The sequence below is a fragment of the Cephus cinctus genome, unplaced genomic scaffold, assembly GCF_000341935.2.
Source record: "Cephus cinctus unplaced genomic scaffold, Ccin1 Ccin1_scaffold0255, whole genome shotgun sequence".
NCBI classification, from domain to species: Eukaryota; Metazoa; Arthropoda; class Insecta; order Hymenoptera; family Cephidae; genus Cephus; species Cephus cinctus.
Genome location: NW_014332968.1, coordinates 220,401 through 237,216, shown reverse-complemented (window position 1 = coordinate 237,216; position 16,816 = coordinate 220,401). Strand labels below are relative to the sequence as shown.

At 40.9% G+C, this 16,816-nt stretch overlaps 1 protein-coding gene across 7 annotated transcripts in view; it reads left to right on the top strand.

Moving 5' to 3' along the window:
• Window positions 1-16,816, top strand: part of LOC107265923 — a 199,863-nt gene that overhangs the window by 56,952 nt on the left and 126,095 nt on the right. The window contains exon 1 of one of the 7 annotated variants that reach the window (XM_015735854.2): window positions 4,538-5,024. The exons of the other annotated variants lie outside the window; for them this stretch is intronic. The gene's annotated coding sequence lies outside the window, so the exon portion shown is untranslated. Of the gene's footprint in view, window positions 1-4,537; window positions 5,025-16,816 lie in introns of those variants that run through there. 7 annotated transcript variants of the gene reach the window in all.

Genomic DNA, 16,816 nt, shown 5'->3' with positions numbered 1-16,816 from the left:
CAGCGCTCCGTAAATTCTATCCATTCAGATACTTCTCACTACGCGTGTCTCTCCATTAACATTACGTGCAAAATACACAATCACGTTGCCATATTCCGTCAAACTGCGATTTAAACCTACTAAGCGTTCGAATTGTTCGAATAGTCTACTCGATCAAAACAAGAGCTGAAGATTCAATTCCTTTCTTCCATTTTGTATAGGTTATTTAAGCTCTCTGGCAGCCAATTAATAAGCAGCATTTGCAGCTATCATTATGAAAGCACCGTATACAGCAGCTATGGCCGCAGACTAGGAAGGGGGTTTCCTGGGAGAGTAGTCGTGCTCAAGGGGTTATACCTAGTTACAAGGACAAAAAGAACGATTTCTCACGATATTTTTGTGTAGACGTTCATGGATATATTTGAATAAAACTTTTTGCATTTGAATTAGTATATATTGAAGATATAATCATAATTTTTTATACAAAAATATTGATTTTTACAATGGTTACAGCCGATTTTCGAGGAGGTCATTCAAAAAAAGGCGTTTTGTGGATATCATGATATCTCCGAACCGGATTATCTGAAATATAACAAAAAAAAAAAACAGAAGTTTTAGTCAGTTTATAAACTATTGTAGTATTGAATCCTAAGAACAAGTTAAATTTTAAGTTTTTATAAAATGGTGGGTTTAAGGAAAAGAAGTTTCGATTTATATGAAAAAAATCATATTTCTTCGCTTATAAAATCTACAGTATTGATCGCAAACAAAAATCGAACGATTAAGTACTAGTAAAAGATGTTGAGAAAAAGCAGTTAAAATTTCAGAACGATTGGTTCCGTTGTTCTCAAGATATCTTGATGACCACAAAACACTTTTTTTTTTATGACTCTCTCGGAGATCGGTGTAACTTGTGCAAAGTCGATAATTTGTATTAGAAAATTATGATTATATTTTCAATATATGCTAGTTCAAATGCAAAAAGTTTCATTCAAATATATCTAGACGCGTTTTCATAAAAAAAAAATGTGAAAAATCATTTTTTTTTGGTCTTGCGAAATAAGCTTTTCTTCGCCACTCTACAAAGGGCAGCTAAAAAGAGTCACTCGCCCCTTGGCATTCGATTCACTGATATTCTTCCTGTCATCGCGTATTCGCCTCGAGGAACTATCAGTAAAGCGGTCTGAGCCTTCGCCGTACTGACTCTTGAAACAAGTTATTCTTTGAAACTTCAAGAGAATTATCTTTATCGATCTTGCATTTAGCATCGAATACCGCATTCAGTTCATTAGTGCAACGAGATGTATCCCTGCGTTTTCGTCAGCATCCTCAGCAACGTTGAGGATCTCTGGCACTTGTAACGGCCAAGTGGACCATTAAGCTTGAGTCAAATAATTAACGCGATTGCACAGTGTCCTGACGACTCCTTACGAATTCATTCGGCATTGTTAGTGGGAACGAAGAATCCACAGCATCTAGCTGACTGTAGAGACCAGGTTAAGGCTCCTTTAATTATCCTTTCGAGTGACTTGACATCAGGAGATAGGAAAGAAGAGAAGACGAAGGAAAAAAAAAGAAGCGAAAGAAACGTCTTCTCTCTAAGACCGAGGTTTGCTTCTGATTATTCGCGTTTCCATTGCTCTGGCGTCGTCCTCACTGCGGTCTTCTAGTTTGCCTTGCCGAGGACGCTCGTGTTGCCCCAGGGTTCTTCTGTCAACCTGAATACTATCAACAAGTAGGTACCTTCCTCGCTGCTCCGTGCGCCAATCTTGAAGTGGGATTACCTTGTTAACCGCCAACTGGGGACTTGAGTCGCTATACCATATACGGCAAACATAGGGGCGTCTGTGAGTAAATAGATGAATTTCTGAACCCGTGGATCTTTCAATTTGTAAATTGACAAGCTGAATAAGGAGTGAAAAATATCTCGAAAGGTGTTGGCCTTTTGGTACTTACGTGTCATTTTTATCGTCCCGCTTGGCGGGACTCCTGCTTGAAAATATTGATGTGATTCCAGTAACTTATGAGAGGCGCTCGCTCAAGCTCCGCCACTTCTAGGGCGATTGCCTTTTGTTACGGGTGAATGGCGACGTTGATCTCTTACGTACGCTCCTTAGCGACTCTTTTAGGAACTTTAGGAAAGTGACCGCGCAGCACCCAACCGATTACCGGTTCGTTGCCAGTTCTGGACGTGTCCAGAAATTCTCTTGCTGTATTTTCTTCTCTCGTGTCTTACGACTTACGGTAATGACAAGAGAAACGCGTTGGCTTTCCCGTGCAATCGAATCAACGCTATAACTGCTTCTTAACTCGTTTCCTAACGAAATTCCTGTGGTAAACTTTCCTAAAATTCCTCTTTGCTAATTGGTAATGTTATTTGCTCCATCGAGGAAACTGCGAACCCGAAGCGGACGAAACTCAAACCGTTGCGATTGTCTCGAAAGTTCCAAACGACGGCATCCAATGTACATTATGTATCCGATACACTCGATGTACTCGATGCGTTGACACGACAGTGTCAATTGATTCCATTAAATCCTCAGTAACTTTCAGACTCATAAGTCCTCTGATCTCTTATCAGGCTGTGGGATGTTATTATTCATACTCGTCAGTCTATTTAATTTTTCAGTCATTCTAGAAAAATCTGTAACAAAAGCGAGAAACGAAGAAATTCCAAGTTTCTTGAGGGATCTCGAACCTTTTAGGATGAAGCAGGAAATCAGAATGAAGGTATTCGAGTATGTACTTCCGTGTGCACTTGGTGGTGAAACGAGCATAGAAAAGCGTCCAAAGAGGCGGACAGTGGCAAATTCAGTTTCCAAGCGACGGAACTCTCGTGATATTCCCTATGAGGCGTCCGCATACACGTCGAGTTACCGTGGGATTTGGCGCTTATTCTACGAGTTTACATGCTGTGTAAAATTTGTATTCTTATAAAGTTAGAGCGCGTAACCCGCGATATTAACATTCCGGTACCATGACTAATCATTTATTAAGTGTAACAGGCAATAACGTCGGCTCTTCCGAATTAGAAACATGCGCTGCCGATTCAGCCTCTTGCCATTCGATAGTTTTGCCTTCTTCATTCCTATTTTTTTTTTGTTTGCAGCACATGCCCTTAATAAGCTGTCAATGTTTAAGCGAAGTGTTAAGTTTTGGAGCCACCCGCGCGAAACTTAGTTCCTAGAGGTATAAGTGGCGTTGTTAATTCGACCACACTTCTACGTCATCATTCGAAGAGTACACGCACCTTGACTTCCTTAGCGGCCTTCCCTCCAACGGCAGAAGGCAGAAGAACTTGGTAGTAAGTCGATGCGCGAATAACACCCCCGTTTGCGATGTTGCACTTTCTCATAATCAAAGAACGCGGAGTACGGCGACATTGTATCGTCGGCAAAGAGCTTCCTAATTAACGAGCGGTTTGATTGTCTCAGTCAGCACTCAGAATCTTCGCAATTTGTGACGAATAGAGAAAAGTCGAGGATTTCCGTCTTAACGTTATCGTGGCGACTGCTTTGCTGGCATTTTATGCGCTAAATGCAATTTGCCGAAGAATTGAAGGAAAGTGGTAGTATTCGCAACAGAATCCGAGCTATATTTGATTCAGCGACGTGGGATGGTCCTTATAGCCAACAAGTACATCTAGACAAGTAAACAGGCGTATATAGGTAGTCGGATGGCTAGACAGTTAGAAATTCGAACAGGATCTGCCTTTGAAAATGAGAAATTTATTTTTTCGAGCTTTTCTTCTTTTTTTTGAATCTGCCCAAGCACATCGAGTAAAGCAATTTAAATTCACTATTTTATCCACGAGAGGCTCAGCGTGTGTACAAGTTTTATTCTCAATTTTCCACCTAATTGGTCGACGATGCGATTACTCTCGACTGCCGATGGTTTATTAAATTCGCGTGTCTGGGGAGGCCACTGGCGCTATACGAAAGAGTCATGAGAATGTCACGTGGGACTTGGGAATGCCGAGGAAGTAGGGGAAGTTGAGGAAGCCACTATGTGGCAGAGCGATGCGTGACGCGTGGACACGACGAGAAATTCACTTCGAGCCAGATTATATTTCGTGAGAACGATGAAGAAGGTATGCGCAGCAGCTGTCACGCCTTTGACTGATGGATGCCTCCTCAGTTCGCGGGTCCTTTCTCAGCACCTTGCCCAAATCTCGATGCCTTTTTCGGCCTGACCGGTTAAACTACATGGGTTGCTTTCCTACTTCTTAAGCGAGACCTAGCTGGTTAAGAAGCAACGAATTAATCTTTCTCATCTAACGCATTAATCACGATATCGGATTATTCAATTTAACAATTTTAACGAGGAAAAACAAAGCGGTGCAGGAATGGAGAAGAGTGCAAAGCTGAATAAGAAGACGCATCTAAATTTTAATAATTGGCCAAAGTACTTTTATGGATTATTTCTGGCACGTTCCCGGACGCAGCTGGGAATAGAGACAGGCCGGCATGTCGCGTTTGTCTCAGGATGACTCATGAGGTGTTGGTTACGGCGCTATATTGAGCAACGGCCAGTAACGGTCAGTAACGAACAACCCAGCATCTTCTAGTGTATCAAGACACGCAATTCACCATGGTTCGGAAATTCAAAGTGTCGTATGCGTGTGCTTGGAGATATTGTGTCAGAGCTAGTGAGTGAGGGCTAATTTCGTATCGCCATATCGAAGCACTGGCTCAGGTGGCCTCCTTGGTTCGTTTCGGTTTAGAGATATCTGCCACTGCGCGCTACCAGCCGTATCCAATAAAGGTGAAATTGCAAAACCCAAACATGCAGAATACGCATTGATGTTTAATGCAAAATTCAAATGGTCTCGTGGTAGCGCGCGCGCGCGCGCGCACACAAGTTGGCCAACGTGCTCCCAAGGAGAAGATCCCACCGTCACCTTCCGGGAAACATATGACGCAATCTTGGCAGGACTTGTCAGGGAGCCGTCGACATCTTTAATGTATGAGATAGTGCTTCAAAGACATCCACGATAAGAGCATCTGTAACTCAGGCTGGAAGGATGGCAGGGGAAGAGAGCGGAAGTAAAGAATTTCTGATAATTGTCACGCAACGCAAGTTACTAGAGCTAATACAAAGGCATGAATAATACTCAAATTAAATAAAAAAGACTTGATTGAGATCAAATGACGTACACGAGATGCTTTTCAAAAATCTCTGCTACTTAACATTTTTATTCGAGTTGCTGTAGATGTCATTTAACTTTGTGAATTATATTTCTTCATATCCTATGCCTTATCGGATTCTATTTGAATCATACCTTTCGAATATTTTTTTTGCCTGGGTAGAGTTATCGTTACATTTTAGAATTCTCACGTGAAATCATACTAGCACTTTACCCAGCTATTGTATTAAGAATACTCTCATATGAGCCACGTCTAACCAATCTTATTGTTAGTCGCACTATATTGTTGCACTATACTTATCACGATGCGTCTGATAATACTTGTATCTCTTAAGAAACCAAGGAATTCCTTGTCACTTAACAATCCTGTGTTATCTTCTGTGCTAACGTGTCTTGAGTTTTTCCATCAGAGAAAAGAAAGGAACCTCGCAGGCAAATATCGTGCAAATTGATACAAGGCGATAGATAAACTGAAAAATACGGTCAGGTAAGAGAGTGTGTGAACCATATAGCAAGAGTCTTATAACGATCCTATTTAGGAAGAAAGCGTCATTCTTATTCGAACGAATAAGAATCCTGATTCAAAGTGGGCAGAATCAATTTCCGGTCCTTTTGTGAGACTGCCTCGGTGAGAATTTGGATGCAACAGTCACGCCATGGTGAGAAAGCCGCCACACAGTAAAATTTATATGTCACAATCTGCTACCCTGATAATGTAAATGGAAATACATTCATTGTCTTTCCTTTGGTTATGTCCCTCCTTCCTGCCTTCTCCTCGTCCATCTCGATCTTATTTTCACTGCAAACCCTTCAAATTCAAGAGAGAATGTGATTCGGAGAATACAAAGAAGATAAACATGATTTTAATTTGTATAGAATAACTTTAAGAGGAACGTCGAAACCTCGTCGCCGATGGTGTCGTTTACCGGTTCCATTAGCACTGAATAACTTTGGCGACAGATGAAGGTATAGATAAAAATATGGGTAAATAAAGTAGCGCGATGAAGAGACATAAACATTGAGAACCAAGATGTTCGCCAATGGAATTCCAATGGATTCAATAGAAAGATATAAATAGTTTACGCTTGTACAGTAGGACAGAGAGAGTGGGAAGTAGAAACGCATGGCAGAACATTTGATGTATCACCTTGGTAAAATTTAATAAAACTGACCAACGAATTTTTATTGGTACTTCGGTTCGCTTGGTCCCTTCGCGACCCGATATTATCTCTGTAAAATACAGTCTTGGCTCGGCTCCGCCGATGCGACCGAATGAAATTGGCCCGGTGCCTCTCTCATAACTGGAAAATATCATACGCCGAAAACTCATTATCATCTGTGAACCCAACAACGGCTATTGGGTAGATTTTCCATAGAGCCAAATTGACAGACAGAAGCATTCAAGTTTATCGCGGGACGTAGACGGGTGTACAGGGGTATGTATGCGCCCCGAAAAGCAAGACCAGAGCGTTCTTCTTTGTTCATGGTGCAACCATTAAAATGGAGAACAATTAAAACGGCGCTTCTTCCGCTTGATAATCCAGTAGTAAAGTTTTATGACTCTGTAACGACGTTAAGTTCTTGAGAGCGAAGGCATTCCGTTTGAAGAACATCCTTTTGAATCGATATATATATACATATATATATAAATGAGATAATGTTGATATAAAGATAATGAAATGTCGCATTTAACAAGAGCCTCGACTTTTCGACGAAAATTCATAAGCCATTATGTGCTATGTATATTACGTAAAATGATGCCGTGTATTTAGAAGTGGTTGCATTTATTTGTTGTGATCCAGCTGCGTGAATTCTCTCCTTCGTAATTGTTTTTAGCTTCGTTCTTGTAGAAAGAGCTCAGGGTGGATTTCGTAAATTGGCGAACCACTTTGTAAGAAGTTCAAATGAAATACAAGGATATCATCTCGGTTCACGTAATTCGACATCACTGCGAAAGCTATACCCTCGGGCCAAGATTTTCCTTGCGTCATACATACATCTTGACTCGCTGTTGCGTCAGGACGCTATGTAAAGTACGGATTCGTAACTCTCATATTTGTTGTTACTTGCTTTTATACCAAGACTGGATTAACCTCAGGGCGCCAATGTTTCTTGCCTGAGCTAAAAAGGATAAAGGAAAGCGGGAAGAATGAAAGCTGGTCTGTCAAGGAAGATGGCGAATCCTCGTTCTGCGATTGTCATTTACACATGACGAGTCGATCTGTGAAAGCAGCCGGAAGGTTGGAGTCAGAGACGGTGAGTAAGAGAAAGAGAGAGGATACTGAAGTACTTTTCTCGAGTGCTTCAGAATGCTAGAGTCAGGGTGAAACCGACAGCTGACAGTCATACGACATTTCCAATCCTCACCGATAAGGACAAGGTTCCCTTGCTCATCGTTGACTCCACGACGAGATGCACTCCGGCCTATTTGTCTGCGAAGAATGGCCGCTATAAATAATCGCAATGGCCAATCTTTAAAATAGAATAACGAACGGGTAAGCTTAGCAGACCGAGAGCGCGCAAACAAACACGCGAGTCTAATTATACGAACATCGCGAAGAGTTTTCCACGACCACTGGCTGATCTCTTACTTAACACATGGTCACTCCTACGCCTTATACCCCCTTCCCTGAGCTGATCGTTCATCAGGAGCTTCCTGAGATCAGGTGGGAGGGAAAGAGGATAAAGCGAAACGTCACAAGAACGATGCTTCACTCTGAGAGCGAACGGGTCGTGGCTTCCGACTCGTGCCAAAGCTATTTCCACCTTGTGGACCGAGAGGAGTGTCTGCGAGTCCAAGAGACAAGGGAAGCCGAAGAGGACTGGTGCGAGCCTGTCGAGAGCAAAGACTCTCTCGCAAGCTGCCGATACGACCGCGGGATGAGCATGTGATCAAGTGGCTATCTCACGACGTTCACACCATTCTCCGTCTGCAGCCACGTTCTTTTACTTCTGGCGTTCTATAAACACTCGGCGTTGTCTCGATATTGTCACAGCGCCTGGACGAGGCAAGATGACAGGTCGACCCCGACGCGACGATATGCACATTGCCGCGATGGCTATTCGGCCTTCCCTCAGCTTCTCCTTGGCCAGAGCCTTGCCTTTTGACAAGATACAAGACAACGCCTCATACATAGTTGGCACCTTATACGAGGCAAGAGCACGCACTGATCGCTAGACGATTACTTCTACAGTATCACCGACACATTGATGCTTTCATACATACGTATATACCTTTTTTCATCGGTCCTTCCATCCTTACAAATTTTAGGGGAGAGTAGATGGTTTCGACAAGAGCCGACTTAATGCACGATGCTGGCCGTTTATCAGAAGGTGGAATTACTTCTCGAAATTGAGCTCTCGATTATAACGGGTTGCAAACTATATCTGGTTGCTAGCATTTGAAAGTCAAATATTTTTAGGAGAATGAGGGAGGAAAGAGAGTCCTACGCACGAATTCAAGATATTCTGAACCGCTCCAGAGCTACCCTCAAAATCCAGGACACTGTGCAGGTCGCACTGTTTTCGACACACAATCACAATTATGGCACGCAGGGAAAAAACATATTGAGAATTCATATGTTAAAATATCATTTTCACACACGTATATATGTATATGTAGAAAACATGGCTTGAGGACCAATTTTTTTACAATGAAAATCTATGAAAAATAGGTTCATATGTATTACACTAGACGATTAATGAAGTATATTGCGTTTTGATTGTGTTATATTAATTTTATTATACATATATCATATTATTTGAGGAAATTCAGTCGTAAACGCATCATTCACATGGAACGTACAGAAGAGGGACCAGTCCTTGAAGTATACGATAAACATACCTGATATTCTTTTGCTTTTGTCCCCAAACTCAACGTTAAACATTAATGTTTCGATATGTTTTATGCGTATTTTGAGAGCCAGAAAATATATATGCAACGTATATTATGGGAATCGCAAATTAGATTAAGAGCGCTATTTTCATAAGGAGTCAATATCATATGTACCTCTAGTGTAATTGGTGTTAGGACTGTAGTAACTCTTATGTAAATTTTTATGTCAAATATTATACGTACGGAACAACAAATTATTTTGCATATAGCACTATAACAATATAATGGATACATTGAGGATCAGGCAACAATGTTAAATGTCACAGTCGGAAAAGCTGAAAATGGAAGAAGGGTAAATATCCAGGACTTCAGCAGCAGTGATACAATATGCGTAATAAAAAAATCTTAATTCGAAGTCTCTTTTTCTAACATCAACGTAGCAACCTTTCATAAAGAATTGCGCTCATGAGGTACGATCATACGTACTTCCGGACCTACGATGATGGTCAACAACAATGAGTATTTGAGTTACTCATGCAAAATTGCACACATCTTGAAAAAACTGGCACACACTCGGAACGGTACAACAAGTTAAACAATCGTTCCGTATTTTTACTAATCATTCACGGAGAGACTTTTATAATATAGGGTTAAGTATATATATATATAGGGTGTTCCGAAACTACCTGGCCCGGTGGGTATGGCGGTGTTCGGGAGGCTTCACTGATCACGAAAAGGACCTTCCTTTTGTCCGGAAGCTCTTAGTTTTTAAATGGAAGCACGTCAAAGTTGACCAATCAGAACGAAGCGTCAAGAGAAACGTAGGCACCTACGAACTCTGAGTTTTCTTCCCTCGCTTTTGTTTCTCGGTAGCTTGTTTCTTGTTTCCAATAGGTATGTCTTCGGCTGACGTCATCCTGTCCGAAGCCACCGAGAAACAAAAGCGAGGGAAGAAAACTCAGAGTTCGCAGGTGCCTACGTTTCTCTTGACGCCTCCCTCTGATTGGTCAACTTTGACCTGCTCCCATTTAAAAACTATGACCTTCCGGACCAAAAAAAGGTCATTTTCGTGATCAGTGAAGCCTCCCGAACACCGCCATACCCACCGGGTCAGGTAGTTTCGGAACACCCTGTATACTGTATATACCGAATTTTTATAGAAAATTGTATGCATGTGCTACATATTTATATTTTATTGAAAATAGACTCGAACAAAAAAATGCATTTCATACTGGACCGAACCCTGATCCTTCGATTTATAATCACATATTCTGTTCAGGTTCTATTAGTCAACTTTGTTTTCCTGTTTCTAAAAGTTTATATTCGAGGTGCGATCTATATTCAGAAATTATTCATTTACCATTGTTCTTTAACCGATAAACCAGTCAAATAATGGAATATTTTCAAATGCATCTTTAAATGAACTGTAGAAAAGATAAAATATTTGATAAATTAAATAAAAATTATTTACTACGTACGGAATTGAACCTTGACTCTTTTATTTTCAATTGGACGTCTTGCTTGGGTTTTATGCATCTGTCTTGCTTATCACTTTATGAAATATTATATTTTTATTATGATCTATAATTATATTTAATGCGTCTGCATTGGATTTATTCATTCTTCTAGTTTCAGAAGAAGTATCATAATTTATTCATGTAAGATCTTTATTAATTTATTATATCATTTCACATTATCTAATATAATGTTTTCCTATTTCTTACATTTATTTTTAGATACGATATAATTATTGACCCATGCGTTCACTTGTGTGGTGTTCTACTAGACAACACACGCTCTTTCTGAATAACTTCTGACAATTGCTTGTTGGTTATGTTATTGTAGAATGCTCTTAACGCAGCCTCCTTTCTTCTTGAGACCAACGTTTTCTTGACTTTTTACTGTATGGAGAAGCTGCAAATTATAGAGAAATAGTATAGGGATGTGATCAATATGCCATGAATTCGAGAAATTCCAGAATAAACAAAGAATTCTACTGAATAATCATCTGTTGCTTGATTCGTGCATATTCACAGTATATTGTTGTTCAAATTCGTATAGGTGCTACTAAAATAGGTCATTAAAAATCTCGCTTTTTTACGATAATCTTATACTGAGAGCATGTAACACGGAAATATTCATATACAGTTACGTTACGAATAAAAGATCCTATCTAAAGGACTCTTGTACCTTAAAAGTCCTAGGAAGATGGCCTCTTCAAAAAATACTTTACTCGTGGATGAATTATACAATATTTCAAAAGTTCGTATAATAACACTCACATCAAAGTTTCTTATAATAATCTTTGTCAAGAACTGTAAAGTCCGTAATACAAAATACGATTCATAGTCACTACTCCTTCGACGTATCTTGGATTCATTCGATTTCTCTAGTGTATTACAGTCGTTTACAGATGAACAAGAAGAATTTAAAACGGAATGATTTCGATATATTATTACGGGGGTAGAAGAAGAAGGCATATCCATTACATCATCATTATCGTCATCATCATTGTCGCTATCATCTTCTGCCCGCTCGTCTTCTTTACACCCTTGAGCCGTCTCTAATATACGAGCTATCTGCAGTATTTCTCGATGTGGAAGAGATTCCCTGTATATCTGTTTACGGATGTTTTCAGCATGACCCATGATTGACGCTATAATTGTAAGTCTGAAATTTTATTTCCTTCGAGGTTCAGTATAGCGGAGCAAGTAGCAATGTGTTTTCGTAATTGAGTTTCACGTAAAGTAGCTGGTAATGTCGTGCCACAAGCCGCAGCAAATTTTCTCATTAAAATGCAAGCTCTTAAATATCGGGAACGTTCTTTATTTACATTCGATGCGCCGAAAACATATGGGTTCATATCAGCGATACTAGCTAACTTTCGATATTTTAATATTAAATCGATCGCATCACCATTTTTATAATAAATTCACTGCTCAATAACTTGGAAATGGCTGGATCGATTTTAGTCTGGAGGTCTTAAAATTTTAAGAAAAAAAAACGCGTTACATCTACTTACACCAACAGAAACTGATGTTCCATTTAAAAAAAACATGTAACGTGCTGTATCTCGAAATTAAAAGAATATAACAAAACATCGTTTGTATGTAAAATCAACCCCCCTGAAACCCTAAACTTTTGTCTCAAACTTTTCATCGTATCTTCATCGGTAACGGAGATAATCGAAGTTTGTACTTTCGATGAGACACCTTGTATACGCAGGCCTAATGAATATATTCAAGACCGAATAAAAATGTTGAATATCACACTTGGAAAAGCCGAAAATGGCTGAGGGCTATACATATTTTTATATATTAATATCTATATGTATATCATTGTAGCTGCTGGTATATGTCCACCTATTTTTATATATACATCCACCGTATAAAATTAACATATATGTGTAGAGAGTATAGAGAGAAGTGGGCATATTATGTGCGAACAGTCCGATTACCTCTGCCAGTAATTATTACTTACTGTCGCCAGAAGAGTGTCCGCCACAGTCATCTGTTAACTAAATCTAAATTATTAAAGTTAAAGTTTCAAGATGGGCATCTTTTTTTGGAAAAATCATATAAATTCTAGGCGACACACCATTCGGAATTCAGATTCGGATTCAGTTGACCTCGTTGCCCTTGTATTCATGGAAGCTCTTCTGATTTTACGTCTGATTTAAATCCATCTTCAAGCTCTTGAGTAATGTGGGATCTTTCGCTTTTTTCTCTTCCTTCTACGAGCAGAGTATTCCTTTGTAGTGAAGACGTGTATTCATCTCGATTATCCTGACCGCTCGTTGAACTTTATCTCTTCTATTCGATCTCTCCTACAAGAAAGAGAACTCCTGCATCTCAAGTGTTGCGACTACCATTCTGACTACGACTATCAATATGACGACGATGATGATAACAATCTCCTATAAGATATCAAGAGCAGCTATTATAGCTTGTGGAAGGATTTTCCGTTATCTTGACGACCTTCTCGTGAACTTGACTTTCCTTCTCTCTCGATCTCTCTGTATGCTGGTTGAGAGCGTCATTGTGTTTGACTGGTCACAAGAAGCCCGCGGCTGCGTCTCCAATCGGCGTTCGAAGAACGGTAAAGTATAGTCAATATCTGGATAACGGTTAAGGGAGAGTTTAGAGTGAGATAAGCCTCGCTAAACCCCTATGAAAAGAAGCCAGCGGGCGAATGGGAGCGCGCGTCATACATACCAAGTGACACTTAGGATAGTTTAACCCTTCTTATTTCGTAGGTATATGAGCGTCTTGGAGACTCACCGAAATCGGATTATATTTTTTCCAGCTTATAAAAGTCGAGTTGCCTCGGCCAATATCGAGCGGCGAACAAAAATTTAACCTTCTTCTCCCCTTCTTCCCTTTTAACCCCTCCGTAGCTTCTGAACTCTTCTGCTCGTGTCCTATGCAAGATGTGACGCTTCAGCCAGTATAATCCTCAAAGGCTGAAAATCCTTTTAATTTTGTTTAGGTTAATTATTAGCGTTTTCATTAACAAAACAATAAGGATTTTCATTTACATAAGTCAAGGCAGGCGCTTCCTTTTTTTTTCTTTTTTCTGGTTTTTATCTCGGCAAAAGTCGACTCTTGGTTAAGCTCGCGAGGATCGCGACCCTCGGCTTTGATCGATGCCAGTAGTCATGCGAGGAACGCCTTTGTAATAGAACAGAAATAAAATATACGTCACGTAGTGCGAATTACGCTACATTTAGTTCGACCGAGAATTATTTGCTTGAGAGTGTCCATCCGTGCCTATGCGTCATTGAGAAATTTTCGTCATTCATTGGGACTAAACGCTACCCCGTTCGGCTTAACTGACGTCGACGGGAGGTCGGGGACAAAGGTTAGGGCCCAGGACTGAGATAATGGCTCGAGCGAGGGTGTTGCAGAGGGAACGAGAGGGAACGAGAGGGAATCGGGAGGCGGAACGGCAGCTTAACTTGGCACCCCTTGACACTCCTGAACAGTCTCAAACACACAGGCACTCGAAGTAACTCGCGCTATGCTAACGGTAGGCACACCTTATCACAAATGCTGTAAGCGGCGGAAAGGCAAGAGTTAATGTATGCTGCGACACTCGCACCCTCAAACCCCGATAATTTCCCGTTTTAATTAACAGCGTTGGCACCTGTTCTCCATCTCAGTAGCGGGCAAGACGTCGCGACGCACTTCCATTGAGTCGTTCCTAGAAAGAGAAATAGAAGAATTGAATCTGAGAAATAATCGTGATAAATCTGTAAATAAGATGGATGGTGTACAAAATTACCTGTAATCAAAAGATTCGGCAGCGCTCTCAACGTCCGGATTTGCAGTTTGTATAACTTTATCATTTAGACTATATGAAGCTCTAGAACTAGATAATACTTTTGCGATTGGGGATAGGGCGCACGCTCTCTCTAGTAACAGGAACTCTATTACATTAGAATAATATTTAGTACCCCATTGTTATAGTGTCGTAGGCGAGCAGACCTTGAGAAAATTTTGAATAATTCGATACAGCTGCAATAGCTATTCAGATGTTTCTTTAAGGTGTTTTGCATGAGGTCTAAAGGCGCGGAAGTCAATGGAGCAAGGAATCTGAGTTTGACGGGGATACTAATTAAGTCAAACGGCCAACCTGTGCTCTAAATTTTCAATATTAACTGTCGGCAACTTCCCTTCCTTCCTTCATCCCTTACCGCTTCACGTTTGGTAGTATACAATTTAAACACGTGTGCGAGACATTATGCTTATTCAAGTTTACTTGGAATTAAATTCGATGTGACTAAATAGAGATCGAATAGAAAATGAGAAGGAAGCGAGGTGACAGATGTAAAGCGTCAAGCGAAAGAAGGTGGGAAACAATTTTCGAAAGATATATGGAAGATTCCAGAGGCTCGAGGTGTTAGGAATCGCTATTTTATCGCAACGTATATGTGTCGCGTGGGGTGACGTGCACTGTGACCCCGAAGAATGTTCAGCGTCGATATTAGCAGATATTAGCATCCACGTGAATGACATTTTGCTTTTCTTTCTGTTCGCTGTATCTCCTGGACAGTGTTCACGCCATCGTAATACGTGTTAGTCGCTGTGAATACGATTCACGAAACCGATTGATGAGAAATAATATACATAGGTACAAACGTTCCTTCTCATTCGGAGATGCTTCACTTCATTCCTCCCTTCGATGTTCTCTTCGATATTTAGCAAAATTGCAATCCGCATTCTCAATTCGCAATTCGCAGTTCGATAATTGCAATGCCTGACAGAGCTCACCTTGCATCCCTGTTGCAGCCAATTGACAGAGGCCCGAATTTTGGTTATATTCGGCTTGAATTCTACTAGAATTCAGCCAATGAAGCGTAGTGGATAAGAGAGTAATAGGGAGAACGGGAGAGGGTGAGGGGGAGAGGGAGAGAGAGGGGGAGGGAGAGAGAGAGAGAGAGAGAGAGAGAGAGAGAGAGAGTATGAGTATTCAAGAAGAGCATTCGAGTTAGACGAGATTAACTCGATTTCCTTGGTAGCTCCTGGCTCATAAGCGCCAATCCGAGACCGGACATAATTGACCTGGCGTTGCCAGGCCATACAATCTGTTTTTAGAGCCAATTCTTCTTCGACTCTTCTCTACAGCTTTTCGGGAATTACCGGACAGCAGAGGACGGGTGGCCCGTATTGCCTCCTCGATTACTAACTAACGAATGAGCCCTAAATTAAAGCGTGCCTTCGACGCCAACGGCAGACTCTAGTTTCCTGGCAATTCTAATTCTCATTCCCATTCTCGTTCTCACTCTTGTTCAACCACGAAAAATCCTTTAATTTGACTCTCTCGGCATTCCAGCAAACGTCACACCAATCCTCACTCGAGTTATTCGGTTCCCAATTAAATTCGAATTCCGGCAGCGTACTTTTGGAATAGCCAATTGCGTCAGTCGGACTCTCCTGAATTAGCATTATCGCTGTAATCGATTGCCTGATAACCTGGAGAGGTCCTTCCTAGAGGAGTTTGGTCACGTCCTTTGAGTTTCCTGTGTCAAGGGAGGAAACGGCTGTCGGGCTGTCAAATCTATTCACACAATTAATTTCACTGTTTGGATACTCCTTTTCGTTTGAACGCCTGGTGAAGTTTCTTGCCTTAGTTGTATCGTTAGATTAGTTGAGTAGGTGGCGCTGAGAGTTTATTCGAAGAATAGTGTGCGATGGCGACGATGGCAGCATTTTCTGTGAAACGTTGTTGAAACGCGGAAAGGTAGTTTAACAAGAACGTGATTCGATTTGGTAAATTTCGATTGGAACTTTTTCAATGGGCGCGTATTTGTGGAGCACCGGTCTAGACTTGGGCGTCGATACGCGCCTCAGCGTGGTGTCATAGCGTAAGATGTTAAAACGCAAGTCTCTCCGTGGCGATCGAATGCAGGTAATTTCCGTTTCATTAAGGAAAAAAAATCCAAATAGAAGAGCAAAGTGTTGGACGGGTGGCTCAGAGCCGAGAAAAGTTCGACGACGGGAATCTCTAATTAAATGAAATCTGGACTTAATTCAGTGGACTTTAAAGGTGTTTAATGGCGCGTGAGGGCATGGTATAATGGTGAAACTGTAGAATGAAAGAATCGAAGACTGGAAAGAAAGAAGAATGGAGATTAGTAGGACATCTTATCGGAAAAACACTATCGATTCCCGTTGCCAGTGGCGCTAGCACGTTTGTGATTTGTTGGGAACTTTGTCGTTGCGCCCTACTCCACGTTAATACTTCGTATTTCGTGTTTATTGCTTTTTATAGTGAATGACTTTCCTTCTGTTTTATTTTACTTTCTTATTTTCTCTTGTTTACTTTCTCCCCCCCCCCCCCTCTCTCTATTTCTT